Source organism: Dreissena polymorpha, chromosome 1, assembly GCF_020536995.1.
Source record: "Dreissena polymorpha isolate Duluth1 chromosome 1, UMN_Dpol_1.0, whole genome shotgun sequence".
Lineage (NCBI taxonomy): Eukaryota > Metazoa > Mollusca > Bivalvia > Myida > Dreissenidae > Dreissena > Dreissena polymorpha.
Window position 1 is genome coordinate 153,255,373 of NC_068355.1, and position 15,086 is coordinate 153,270,458.

The following is a 15,086-nucleotide window of genomic DNA, read 5'->3' on the forward strand; positions in this document are numbered from 1 at the left end:
TCCCCATGACAACTTAAATTTACAGTTGAAAAAAAAGTGAGAATACTCATTTGAAACGAATATTTTAAGTATAGCCTCTACATTTACACTATGCAATCAATTAGGTTTGATTGTTGCTTTGTGTATATATACAGTAGAATTATAAATCGTGTAGAATTATCAGATCGCCGTTGTTGATCAGAGTCTTCTCTCATAGCCTACTGTAGGGCGCTCGATGTCAATGACAATGTGTTTTTTTTACATACATAGTCGAACTATCTTCTTTATCTAAGAAGACGTTTTGTCGGAAGATTTTTATTAATTTAGTATGTGTATGCATAAAAATAAACAACGGAAACTAAAAAATAAACATTGTCATTGATTATGATATCGAGCGCCTACATTGTATGTCTTCTCTCAGACTCAGTCGAATGTTCGACTAGCGATCGGGAGTGCACGGTTCGATCCGGGTGTCATTGTATCCAATATAGATATGACACCAATAACGGTACCAATAGATATTACACGTCAATCAAATGAGGATTGATACAATAAATATTGTTTACAAAGATATTGTATACGGATGAAGGATTCTTAGTAGAAATCAGATATTATGATAAAATTAGTTACCATATGTATGCGTTTAAAAATTTAAATCTCAAGTTTTTAATCTATTACGGGAACTATTTTGCGTTTGCTTCAAACATGAGTCGAGAAGGCCACAGGTACAAACGGTCTATGGACGCTTAATTACCGGTTAACGTTAGCAGAAGGATATGATTTCCGTTAGCGAATTTGTAAAAATATAAAATAAATGTGTAATAATTATACTCAGACTTTAAACGTTTTTTTTTCCGAGCGAGTATCATACGTTGTCAAGTATAAGGCGTGTGGATGAGTGCAACGATACACTACGGAGCATGAAACAAATATGTGGTGCTATATAATTCGATAGCGCGCAATATTATTGTGAATAAATTCTACTGAGATATGCAACATTATCTTTCTTTGAGCGAGAATCAACCTTTGCCAAGTTAAAGGTATGTGAAAAAGCTGTATAATGCGCTTCAGAGCAAAAACAACACATGCGCCATGTCTATTTGGAGTTATATGTGCCGAAACCATGAATCGTGCACTTTTTGGAAATAATTGAACAGCGTTTATGGCAATATATGTGTATAAATTATACTAAAACGCGCAACGTTGTCTGTCCCCGAGCGGGTATAATCCATTGTCAAGTCTGAGGCATGTGATTGAGTGCAACAATACACAACGGGGCATTAGCAAAATATGTGAAACATCTTTTGGTGTTATATTTTCAGATAGCGCAATGTGCAATATCTAGTTGGAGTTACATGACCAACGATGTGCAACGATGTCTTGCTCTCTGCCAGTATTTACCATTGTAAAGTTAAAGGCTTGTAAATAACTCACACAACACGCCTCGATGCAAAAACAACGCACGTGTTATATCTATTTGGAGTACTATTTTCAATTGCACGGGTGAATGGCACATAATGTGCATAATATAGTTGGGATTTCCTGACCAGGGTGTATCGGACATATGCTAGGCGTGTGATTCCGTAAAATATTTCATTTCGGACCATTCACATCACCTGTGCTCTATCGGACTGGACTTGATTTTTTCCATAGTACAGAAAGTGCTATATCTGTTTTGAGTTCTATTTATCCTCAAACGCGCAACGGTGTCTGTCCACGAGCGGGTATAAACCATCATGCATTCTGAGGCATGTGAATGAGTGCAACAACACGCTGCGGGGCCATTAACAGAATATGGGCAACCTCTTTTTGGTGTTATATGTTGCGGTATATGTATAGCGCACAATGTGCAATATCTAGTTATATCTATTTGGAGTACTATTTTCAATTGCACGGGTGAATGGCACATAATGTGCATAATATAGTTGGGATTTCCTGACCAGGGTGTATCGGACATATGCTAGGCGTGTGATTCCGTAAAATATTTCATTTCGGACCATTCACATCACCTGTGCTCTATCGGACTGGACTTGATTTTTTCCATAGTACAGAAAGTGCTATATCTGTTTTGAGTTCTATTTATCCTCAAACGCGCAACGGTGTCTGTCCACGAGCGGGTATAAACCATCATGCATTCTGAGGCATGTGAATGAGTGCAACAACACGCTGCGGGGCCATTAACAGAATATGGGCAACCTCTTTTTGGTGTTATATGTTGCGGTATATGTATAGCGCACAATGTGCAATATCTAGTTATATCTATTTGGAGTACTATTTTCAATTGCACGGGTGAATGGCACATAATGTGCATAATATAGTTGGGATTTCCTGACCAGGGTGTATCGGACATATGCTAGGCGTGTGATTCCGTAAAATATTTCATTTCGGACCATTCACATCACCTGTGCTCTATCGGACTGGACTTGATTTTTTCCATAGTACAGAAAGTGCTATATCTGTTTTGAGTTCTATTTATCCTCAAACGCGCAACGGTGTCTGTCCACGAGCGGGTATAAACCATCATGCATTCTGAGGCATGTGAATGAGTGCAACAACACGCTGCGGGGCCATTAACAGAATATGGGCAACCTCTTTTTGGTGTTATATGTTGCGGTATATGTATAGCGCACAATGTGCAATATCTAGTTATATCTATTTGGAGTACTATTTTCAATTGCACGGGTGAATGGCACATAATGTGCATAATATAGTTGGGATTTCCTGACCAGGGTGTATCGGACATATGCTAGGCGTGTGATTCCGTAAAATATTTCATTTCGGACCATTCACATCACCTGTGCTCTATCGGATTGGACTTGATTTTTTCCATAGAACAGAAAGTGCTATATCTGTTTTGAGTTCTATTTATCCTCAAACGCGCAACGGTGTCTGTCCACGAGCGGGTATAAACCATCATGCATTCTGAGGCATGTGAATGAGTGCAACAACACGCTGCGGGGCCATTAACAGAATATGGGCAACCTCTTTTTGGTGTTATATGTTGCGGTATATGTATAGCGCATAATGTGCAATATCTAGTTATATCTATTTGGAGTACTATTTTCAATTGCACGGGTGAATGGCACATAATGTGCATAATATAGTTGGGATTTCCTGACCAGGGTGTATCGGACATATGCTAGGCGTGTGATTCCGTAAAATATTTCATTTCGGACCATTCACATCACCTGTGCTCTATCGGATTGGACTTGATTTTTTCCATAGAACAGAAAGTGCTATATCTGTTTTGAGTTCTATTTATCCTCAAACGCGCAACGGTGTCTGTCCACGAGCGGGTATAAACCATCATGCATTCTGAGGCATGTGAATGAGTGCAACAACACGCTGCGGGGCCATTAACAGAATATGGGCAACCTCTTTTTGGTGTTATATGTTGCGGTATATGTATAGCGCATAATGTGCAATATCTAGTTATATCTATTTGGAGTACTATTTTCAATTGCACGGGTGAATGGCACATAATGTGCATAATATAGTTGGGATTTCCTGACCAGGGTGTATCGGACATATGCTAGGCGTGTGATTCCGTAAAATATTTCATTTCGGACCATTCACATCACCTGTGCTCTATCGGACTGGACTTGATTTTTTCCATAGTACAGAAAGTGCTATATCTGTTTTGAGTTCTATTTATCCTCAAACGCGCAACGGTGTCTGTCCACGAGCGGGTATAAACCATCATGCATTCTGAGGCATGTGAATGAGTGCAACAACACGCTGCGGGGCCATTAACAGAATATGGGCAACCTCTTTTTGGTGTTATATGTTGCGGTATATGTATAGCGCACAATGTGCAATATCTAGTTATATCTATTTGGAGTACTATTTTCAATTGCACGGGTGAATGGCACATAATGTGCATAATATAGTTGGGATTTCCTGACCAGGGTGTATCGGACATATGCTAGGCGTGTGATTCCGTAAAATATTTCATTTCGGACCATTCACATCACCTGTGCTCTATCGGACTGGACTTGATTTTTTCCATAGTACAGAAAGTGCTATATCTGTTTTGAGTTCTATTTATCCTCAAACGCGCAACGGTGTCTGTCCACGAGCGGGTATAAACCATCATGCATTCTGAGGCATGTGAATGAGTGCAACAACACGCTGCGGGGCCATTAACAGAATATGGGCAACCTCTTTTTGGTGTTATATGTTGCGGTATATGTATAGCGCACAATGTGCAATATCTAGTTATATCTATTTGGAGTACTATTTTCAATTGCACGGGTGAATGGCACATAATGTGCATAATATAGTTGGGATTTCCTGACCAGGGTGTATCGGACATATGCTAGGCGTGTGATTCCGTAAAATATTTCATTTCGGACCATTCACATCACCTGTGCTCTATCGGATTGGACTTGATTTTTTCCATAGAACAGAAAGTGCTATATCTGTTTTGAGTTCTATTTATCCTCAAACGCGCAACGGTGTCTGTCCACGAGCGGGTATAAACCATCATGCATTCTGAGGCATGTGAATGAGTGCAACAACACGCTGCGGGGCCATTAACAGAATATGGGCAACCTCTTTTTGGTGTTATATGTTGCGGTATATGTATAGCGCATAATGTGCAATATCTAGTTATATCTATTTGGAGTACTATTTTCAATTGCACGGGTGAATGGCACATAATGTGCATAATATAGTTGGGATTTCCTGACCAGGGTGTATCGGACATATGCTAGGCGTGTGATTCCGTAAAATATTTCATTTCGGACCATTCACATCACCTGTGCTCTATCGGATTGGACTTGATTTTTTCCATAGAACAGAAAGTGCTATATCTGTTTTGAGTTCTATTTATCCTCAAACGCGCAACGGTGTCTGTCCACGAGCGGGTATAAACCATCATGCATTCTGAGGCATGTGAATGAGTGCAACAACACGCTGCGGGGCCATTAACAGAATATGGGCAACCTCTTTTTGGTGTTATATGTTGCGGTATATGTATAGCGCATAATGTGCAATATCTAGTTATATCTATTTGGAGTACTATTTTCAATTGCACGGGTGAATGGCACATAATGTGCATAATATAGTTGGGATTTCCTGACCAGGGTGTATCGGACATATGCTAGGCGTGTGATTCCGTAAAATATTTCATTTCGGACCATTCACATCACCTGTGCTCTATCGGACTGGACTTGATTTTTTCCATAGTACAGAAAGTGCTATATCTGTTTTGAGTTCTATTTATCCTCAAACGCGCAACGGTGTCTGTCCACGAGCGGGTATAAACCATCATGCATTCTGAGGCATGTGAATGAGTGCAACAACACGCTGCGGGGCCATTAACAGAATATGGGCAACCTCTTTTTGGTGTTATATGTTGCGGTATATGTATAGCGCACAATGTGCAATATCTAGTTATATCTATTTGGAGTACTATTTTCAATTGCACGGGTGAATGGCACATAATGTGCATAATATAGTTGGGATTTCTGACCAGGGTGTATCGGACATATGCTAGGCGTGTGATTCCGTAAAATATTTCATTTCGGACCATTCACATCACCTGTGCTCTATCGGACTGGACTTGATTTTTTCCATAGTACAGAAAGTGCTATATCTGTTTTGAGTTCTATTTATCCTCAAACGCGCAACGGTGTCTGTCCACGAGCGGGTATAAACCATCATGCATTCTGAGGCATGTGAATGAGTGCAACAACACGCTGCGGGGCCATTAACAGAATATGGGCAACCTCTTTTTGGTGTTATATGTTGCGGTATATGTATAGCGCACAATGTGCAATATCTAGTTATATCTATTTGGAGTACTATTTTCAATTGCACGGGTGAATGGCACATAATGTGCATAATATAGTTGGGATTTCCTGACCAGGGTGTATCGGACATATGCTAGGCGTGTGATTCCGTAAAATATTTCATTTCGGACCATTCACATCACCTGTGCTCTATCGGATTGGACTTGATTTTTTCCATAGAACAGAAAGTGCTATATCTGTTTTGAGTTCTATTTATCCTCAAACGCGCAACGGTGTCTGTCCACGAGCGGGTATAAACCATCATGCATTCTGAGGCATGTGAATGAGTGCAACAACACGCTGCGGGGCCATTAACAGAATATGGGCAACCTCTTTTTGGTGTTATATGTTGCGGTATATGTATAGCGCATAATGTGCAATATCTAGTTATATCTATTTGGAGTACTATTTTCAATTGCACGGGTGAATGGCACATAATGTGCATAATATAGTTGGGATTTCCTGACCAGGGTGTATCGGACATATGCTAGGCGTGTGATTCCGTAAAATATTTCATTTCGGACCATTCACATCACCTGTGCTCTATCGGATTGGACTTGATTTTTTCCATAGAACAGAAAGTGCTATATCTGTTTTGAGTTCTATTTATCCTCAAACGCGCAACGGTGTCTGTCCACGAGCGGGTATAAACCATCATGCATTCTGAGGCATGTGAATGAGTGCAACATACGCTGCGGGGCCTTAACGGAATATGGGCAACATCTTTTTTGGTGTTATATGTTGCGGTATATATAGCGCGCAACGTGCAATATCTAGTTGGAATTATATGACCATGGTGCAAAGGCAATGCATATGTACACATTTTGCTTCGATGTCCAACGATGTCTTGCTCTCTGTCAGTATTTACCACTGTAAAGTTAAAGGCTTGTAAATAACTCACACAACACGCCTCGGTGCAAAAACAACGCACGTGTTATATCTATTTGGAGTACTATTTTCAATGCACGGGTGAATGGCACATAATGTGCAAAATATAGTTGGGATTTCCTGACCAGGGTGTATCGGACATATGCTAGGCGTGTGATTCCGTAAAATATTTCATTTCGGACCATTCACATCACCTGTGCTCTATCGGATTGGACTTGATTTTTCCATAGAACAGAAAGTGCTATATCTGTTTTGAGTTCTATTTATCCTCAAACCGCGCAACGGTGTCTGTCCACGAGCGGGTATAAACCATCATGCATTTCTGAGGCATGTGAATGAGTGCAACAACACGCTGCAGGGCCATTAACAGAATATGGGCAACCTCTTTTTGGTGTTAAATGTTGCGGTATATGTATAGCGCATAATGTGCAATATCTAGTTATATCTATTTGGAGTACTATTTTCAATTGCACGGGTGAATGGCACATAATGTGCATAATATAGTTGGGATTTCCTGACCAGGGTGTATCGGACATATGCTAGGCGTGTGATTCCGTAAAATATTTCATTTCGGACCATTCACATCACCTGTGCTCTATCGGACTGGACTTGATTTTTTCCATAGTACAGAAAGTGCTATATCTGTTTTGAGTTCTATTTATCCTCAAACGCGCAACGGTGTCTGTCCACGAGCGGGTATAAACCATCATGCATTCTGAGGCATGTGAATGAGTGCAACAACACGCTGCGGGGCCATTAACAGAATATGGGCAACCTCTTTTTGGTGTTATATGTTGCGGTATATGTATAGCGCACAATGTGCAATATCTAGTTATATCTATTTGGAGTACTATTTTCAATTGCACGGGTGAATGGCACATAATGTGCATAATATAGTTGGGATTTCCTGACCAGGGTGTATCGGACATATGCTAGGCGTGTGATTCCGTAAAATATTTCATTTCGGACCATTCACATCACCTGTGCTCTATCGGACTGGACTTGATTTTTTCCATAGTACAGAAAGTGCTATATCTGTTTTGAGTTCTATTTATCCTCAAACGCGCAACGGTGTCTGTCCACGAGCGGGTATAAACCATCATGCATTCTGAGGCATGTGAATGAGTGCAACAATACGCTGCGGGGCCTTAACGGAATATGGGCAACATCTTTTTTGGTGTTATATGTTGCGGTATATATAGCGCGCAACGTGCAATATCTAGTTGGAATTATATGACCATGGTGCAAAGGCAATGCATATGTACACATTTTGCTTCGATGTCCAACGATGTCTTGCTCTCTGTCAGTATTTACCACTGTAAAGTTAAAGGCTTGTAAATAACTCACACAACACGCCTCGGTGCAAAAACAACGCACGTGTTATATCTATTTGGAGTACTATTTTTCAATTGCACGGGTGAATGGCACATAATGTGCAAAATATAGTTGGGATTTCCTGACCAGGGTGTATCGGACATATGCTAGGCGTGTGATTCCGTAAAATATTTCATTTCGGACCATTCACATCACCTGTGCTCTATCGGATTGGACTTGATTTTTTCCATAGAACAGAAAGTGCTATATCTGTTTTGAGTTCTATTTATCCTCAAACGCGCAACGGTGTCTGTCCACGAGCGGGTATAAACCATCATGCATTCTGAGGCATGTGAATGAGTGCAACAACACGCTGCGGGGCCATTAACAGAATATGGGCAACCTCTTTTTGGTGTTATATGTTGCGATATATATAGCGCGCAATGTGCAATATCTAGTTGGAATTATATGACCATGGTGCAAAGGCAATGCATATGTACACATTTTGCTTCGATGTCCAACGATGTCTTGCTCTCTGCCAGTATTTACCCCTGTAAAGTTAAAGGCTTGTAAATAACTCACACAACACGCCTCAACATTCATGACCAACGATATATCATAAGAAGAATAGTTATTTGGCCATGTTTCAAACAATAAAATAATTATAAAATTTACGAATATAGTTTACAAAGTCGTCATCACTAAGTTAAATATTTGTAAGTTCTTGAACGTTCCAAAAGAGAAATTTTATTTTAGCCTCCGGAAGCCCCTACTTGCTGCTACCGCTGCTGTTATTCGTTGTTGCGCTGTCAGGCCGCACCGGAACACCGTTTTTGTACAGTGTGTCATAGCTGAGACAAGAATCTCTTGCCATCCGCGCGAGCTTTCCGGAAGGCAGGCATTCAAGCTTCTGCGTCGGTCGGCAACGTCCTTTGGAACTGTTCACTCACATAGTAATTGGTTTCCCTAAGGTTCCGGCTAGAGTTTCGCACGTTTTCTCGGTCATTGACTAGTGAGAGTTTGGCGCCAATTGAACGTGGATGTGATCTGTTCCTGCCAATACGATGTACTCGCTCAAAACCAGGTATGTATATATACTAATATACATACCTGCTCAAATAATTTTCTTAGGTTTTCAGTCATAAAAGAACGAAGTATTCGTTTAGTATCGTCGGGTGTTTCAGACGGACTTATGCCGATGATTATTAAATTGTTCCGCATTGATGCGCCTGCATGTAATTTTAAGGACTGCGTTAATTCTGATTTATGTTGTTATTTTGGAATGACGCTCTGTGATTCTGCTACTGCGAGTTCAAGCAACGAAACGTTGTCCGCGATCTTATGCAGCTTTTCAGTCAGAATTGTGTTGGCGTCTTGTACAACATTCCAAAGTTTGCACAGATCTGACTCTACACCATTTACTTTTTTCTCAAGTTTCTCTAATGTTTCTTACTTTTTGTTTATGACCGAAAATTTAATGTTCATCGCCTTTTCCATGGATACTATGAAACTCTTATTGCAGAGTTGGTGGGTTGGCTGTGATATGATGCATCTCTCGGTTCCATTTCCGGCCTCTCCTGCACTTGGTGCGCACACCGAGTTATCCATGACAGGGTCACTGAATAACACGGAATGAGCACCATGGATAGCGTCACTCACTCTGCAATTAACACTGCCTATTTCCCTCAGTACACTCTTTGTTTACTCATTCGACCCACCAGAAATACCCTTGTTTTTGGCAGCTATCTTCTGTTCATTTTTAGTTGGTCGCGTTAGCGGCCGAATGAATTTACAGACCATGTTTTGCAATCAGTATGTGCTTGGAAGCCTAAGCTGCGCTAACGCTAAGAAGCGCAACTCACTATGCTAGGAACGATTACAGCTGCCTATCTGCACTGCAGACGACGAATGCTAAGGAGCGTCTGTTCTACTACACTGCAGGGACTGTATTTACCAGCTTGTAAGATGTAATTTGCCAGTCTAGTGGTTATCCATTGAAATCTGTACATATCGGCTGCTTTCAGGGAAAACGGTGCTTAATGCATGTAAAACAAGATTAGCCTGTGCACACTGATTAGCCTGTGAATGCGCACAAGCTTAATCAAGGACGACAACAGCAAACTATTTCAGTGCCTTCGGCGCTTTGATTTGGTCCATTGCTACTACTAGAGTTTGTACTACTGTTTTTACGTTTTTGTGCTTTTCCCATGGACTGTTCTGTAAAATAAGCTGATAATTGCAATACGCTTGTTTGAATCTAGAGGTGTGTAAGTGTAAAAATTATACGCAATGTGCGACGTTGCCTCTCCCAGGGCGAGTATGATGATTCGTGAATGAGTGCGATCAGAAAATACAACATATCACAATTAATTACATTAAGATGAAAAAAAAACGATACACGGATGCCTGGCACCGTAACATAAGTAATTTGAAAATCAAGTTAAGAATGACGATATCACTGCGTGAACCAAAAACATTGTAATAATTTTTTTTCATTGAATTGTCAACGTTATAAAAATACTTTTTTATCTTGATATCAGCACCTCGATTATCACATGCGACACACAATACTACTGTGGTTGTTATTTATATCAAGGAGGATTAAAATACGACCATGTATAGCGACGCTATATGGTGGACAAAAACCACTTTGATGATGACATTTAATTTTACATCGATTTTTGTCAAAGTTCAAAAGCAACGTTTATCTGTATCATCATGCGTCTTTCACGAGACATATTATTCACTTGTGGGTATTACTCTCGCCAAGTATTATTAAAATCCCGACCATGTATGGTGTTGTTATTTTGCAGACATGAACCCCGGTGTTGATTCGGACTTATTAGTTATGTTTGTCACAGTGCAAAAACACCATTGGACCTTGATCTTCAGGACTTGACAGAACAGAACAGACCAGTTAATTGAGTAAATCAAGGCCTCCGGCCCATAATACATAGCATAATGACATAATGCAATACAATTTAAGAGTTGTGCCCATTATATATAACACAATAACATCAAAATTAATTATAGTTTCAAAAGTTGTGTAATTTTAAATTTCAAAAGTCGAATGGCAGGCTTGTCGGATCTCCTAAGACATAAGACCCGTTTTCGCAATACGTGGCTCAGTTTTAAAAGCACGTCCAATAACATGACGAAAGTATTGGCATAAATGAAAAAAGTCTTGATATCAATTACAAAGATTATGAAAAATAAGAGAACAAGTTGGAACTCGGAACTCCTAAGACATAAGACCCGTTTTCCGCAATACTTGGCTCAGTTTTAAAAGCACGCCCAATAACATGACAACAGTATTGGTATAAATGAAAAAGAAATGTCTTGATAACAATTACAAAGATTATGAAATAAAAGAAGACATCAGCATTACGAGTCTTTTACGCGACAACCATTTATATTGTGTATAGTGAAGTTATTTAGCGTTCACGAACAACTGAAAAACTTAGTATTTATATTGTTGTTTGTGAAAGTTCAATAGCACCGTTTGAGCTTCACATCAGCATCTTGAGCCTTTTGCGCATCACATCATACTTGTGGCTATTAGTTATGACAAGTATTATAAAAATCCAAACATGTTTAGCAAAGTTATTTAGTGGAAACAAAACACTGTGATGATCACATTGTTACATTGTGTTTTTTTTTGTCAAAATTCCAAAGCACCTTTTTACCTTGACCTTGACATCAGCATCTCGATTCTTTCACGTGACATATCAAACGACATGTATTGTGTTTTTTTCTTATGCCAATTGTCATTAAAATGGACCATGCACGGCAAAATGATTTATTGGACACCAAACACTGTCATAATTAGGTTATTTACATTGATTATTGTCAAAGTTATATAGCACCGTTTGACCTTGACATCTGGCTGTTGAGTATTTCACATATACTCTTGTGGTTAATACTCATGCCAAGTAATATTTTAATCCGACCATACATAGCAAAATAATTGAGCGGACACGAAACCTTTGCATTTTTTAGAACATAGTTTATTAAACAATCCATCCAGAAAGCCAAAAGCCCAAGTGGACAAATCAAGCATACATGATACAGTGTTTCCACAATACACAGTTTATGATTATACAAAATAAAGTTATGCAAAGAAATAAAATCGTTTGGTTACAACGGTGCCTACATGAATTATTATACATTATGAGTTATTATACATTACACTAGAACATAAATAATTATCGAAAGTATACATGTAATTAAATATATCCTAAGTGCGTCAGAGTGTATGAGGCTAATAAACTCAATTTAATGCAATATACAAACAAGGGCTGTTTGTAAAACATGCATGCCCCCCATATGGGCTGTCCGTTGTAGTGGCAGCCATTGTGTGTATACGATTTTTGTCACCGTGACCTTGACCTTTGACATAGTGACCTAAAAATCAATAGGGGTCATCTGCGAGTCACGATCAATGTACCTATGAAGTGTCATGATCCTAGGCAAAAGCGTACTTGAGTTATCATCCGAAAATCATTTTACTATTTCGGGTCACCGTGACCTTGACCTTTGACCTAGTGACCTCAAAATCAATAGGGGTCATCTGCAAGTCATGATCAATCTACCCATGAAGTTTCATGATCCTAGGCCCAAGCGTTCTTGAGTTATCGTCTGACAACCACCTGGTGGACGGACCGACCGACAGACCGACATGAGCAAAGCAATATACCCCCTCTTCTTCGAAGGGGGGCATAAATATACTGTAATTTACATTTATTAGGTCTCCATAAGCAAGATGTACTAATAAAAACACTTTGTACTAATCAGAATTAACATAGTCGGTTTTATTATGAATATTCGTATGTTACTAGTACATTTATATATACATCATATGTTTAAGGGTAGTAGAACAGTTTGTTATAGTAACAGGCTTGTTAAAAACTTGTTGACAGATCTTCTAAAATAAAAGTCAATTAAAACACATGCATGTAATAATAGCATAAACGTCAGCCCTTACAGTCTACCTATACGAAACGGAAATATAGGCAACCCAAAGGCTCTGGAAACAATGAACTTTGTTAAATGGATGTTATAAATCAGTTCAATTATCTAAATAAACAAACACAACAAAATGCACTGAAAAGACAACGTTTGATATTAATTTATATTCAATATCATTGTATAAACCCTATACAGGTCACCTAAGAAATTAACATATACATGGTCCAAAAGTCATGTTGAATGCTATATAAACAATAGTATTTATCAGTACGTTTGATAAGTCTTACATATTGTTTATTGTTTATTAAACAACACACCCAGAAGGCCAAAAGCCCAAGTGGACTAAGTAAGCATACAGTGTTTACAACATAAATAATACATGAATTTACAAAAAAGAAAAAAAAACGTTTCATTGCAACAATTCATACATGTTTCATTAAAAAGGGCTGTTTGTAAAACATGCATGCCCCCCATATGGGCTCTACGTTGTAGTGACAGCCATTGTGTGAATATGTTTTATGTCACAGTGACCTTTGACCTTGTGCCCTGAAAATCAATAGGGGTCATCTGCGAGTCCTGATCAATCTACCTATCAAGTTTCATGATCCTAGGCATAAGCGTTCTTCAGTTATCATCCGGAAACCATGTTACTATTTCGGGTCACCGTGACCTTGACCTTTGACCTAGTGACCTGAAAATCAATAGGGGTCATCTGCGAGTCATGATCAATGTACCTATGAAGTTTCATGATCCTAGGCATAAGCGTTCTTGAGATATCCGGAAACCATTTTACTATTTCGGGTCACCATGACCTTGACCTTTGACCTAGTGATCTGAAAATCAATAGGGGTCATCTGCGAGTCATGATCAATGTTCCTATGAAGTTTCATGATCCTAGGCCCAAGCGTTATTGAGTTATCATCCGGAAACCACCTGGTATACGGACCGACCGACCGACAGACATAATAGTTGTAAATCAGTGCATAACAGTTCTAAAAATGCAGCCATATTGTCGTAGAATACATCTAGGAACAGACACGATACTATAATATAACCTTCATTAAAAAGATAATAATGGCAATTGATTAAATACATTCAAATACAGTTTTGACAGTCCATTAAAGGCGACCGTTAAAACACAAAGACAGATTAAAAAACACGTGAATAAAAACACGTTACATATGCGGTACTATCCCAACAATTAATATGCAGTACATAATAAATGCAATTAAAGTTACAACAAGATATATACCGCACAAAACATTTCAGAATAAATCAAATTGATGACACATGTATTATGCGTTCGAACATTAAAAGAGTGATAAATATAACAGCTTAATTTTTTTATTAATTGTTCATTATTTGATGTTATTAGCTCTATTAGCTCGATAAATTTGTACATGTTTGGTCGTTGTCTGTAATACAATGGAATATATTTTGATCTCAGTTCAGTATATATTGTACATTCAAGAATAAAATGAAACTATTTTTCGAGTTTATTACAAACAGTACACTTTCTTTGATCTAATGGAATTGGTGTAGGTCTAGCCCATCTGCCTGACTCGATATTTAATCTATGTGATGACATACGTAATTTTGATAAATTTACTCGAAACTTGTTGACATTGCATATATTCAGGTACGGTTGAAATTGAAAAACGGAGATATGTTTATAAAAATTTGCCCTAGTAGAAGTATGAAGTCGCTCATTCCAATTCTGTACAAACATGTCGCTCTATCTTTGTCTTACGACTGATACAAACATATTTTCATTTCCAACATCTTGAAAAAACCAAGCATCATAAAATCCCAAATTACTTAGTAGATCCCTTAATAGCGTGCACCAATTTTTCTTGGTAGGACACTCAATACTATCATCTAATAAAGTCAAATAAACTTTTTTGTTAAATTAATTTGCTTAACATAATTCACACAAAACGAAAACACGCGAACAGGAAACACTTGCAATTTATCGCACACCCATACACACAAATGCACACATACCGACAAATTAAGTGCTCAAGGTTTGTGTTTTTTTTTCCATAGAACCAGAGGTTGTGTTCACAAAACAACATTGATAGATTATCATGTAATATACAGAACATAATTTATTACACATAAACTTTACAGTTTCTAGTGTTA

The 15,086-nt window shown here is 38.6% G+C and overlaps 1 long non-coding RNA gene across 1 annotated transcript; it reads right to left on the reverse strand.

Annotated features, from left to right (window-relative positions):
* Positions 1–11,961: 11,961 nt before the first annotated feature.
* Positions 11,962–15,086, reverse strand: LOC127856497 (uncharacterized). Its single transcript, XR_008038072.1, has 2 exons — positions 12,505–15,086; positions 11,962–12,359 (listed from the first exon to the last, which is right to left on the reverse strand). It is a non-coding gene; the product is annotated as an uncharacterized LOC127856497 (long non-coding RNA).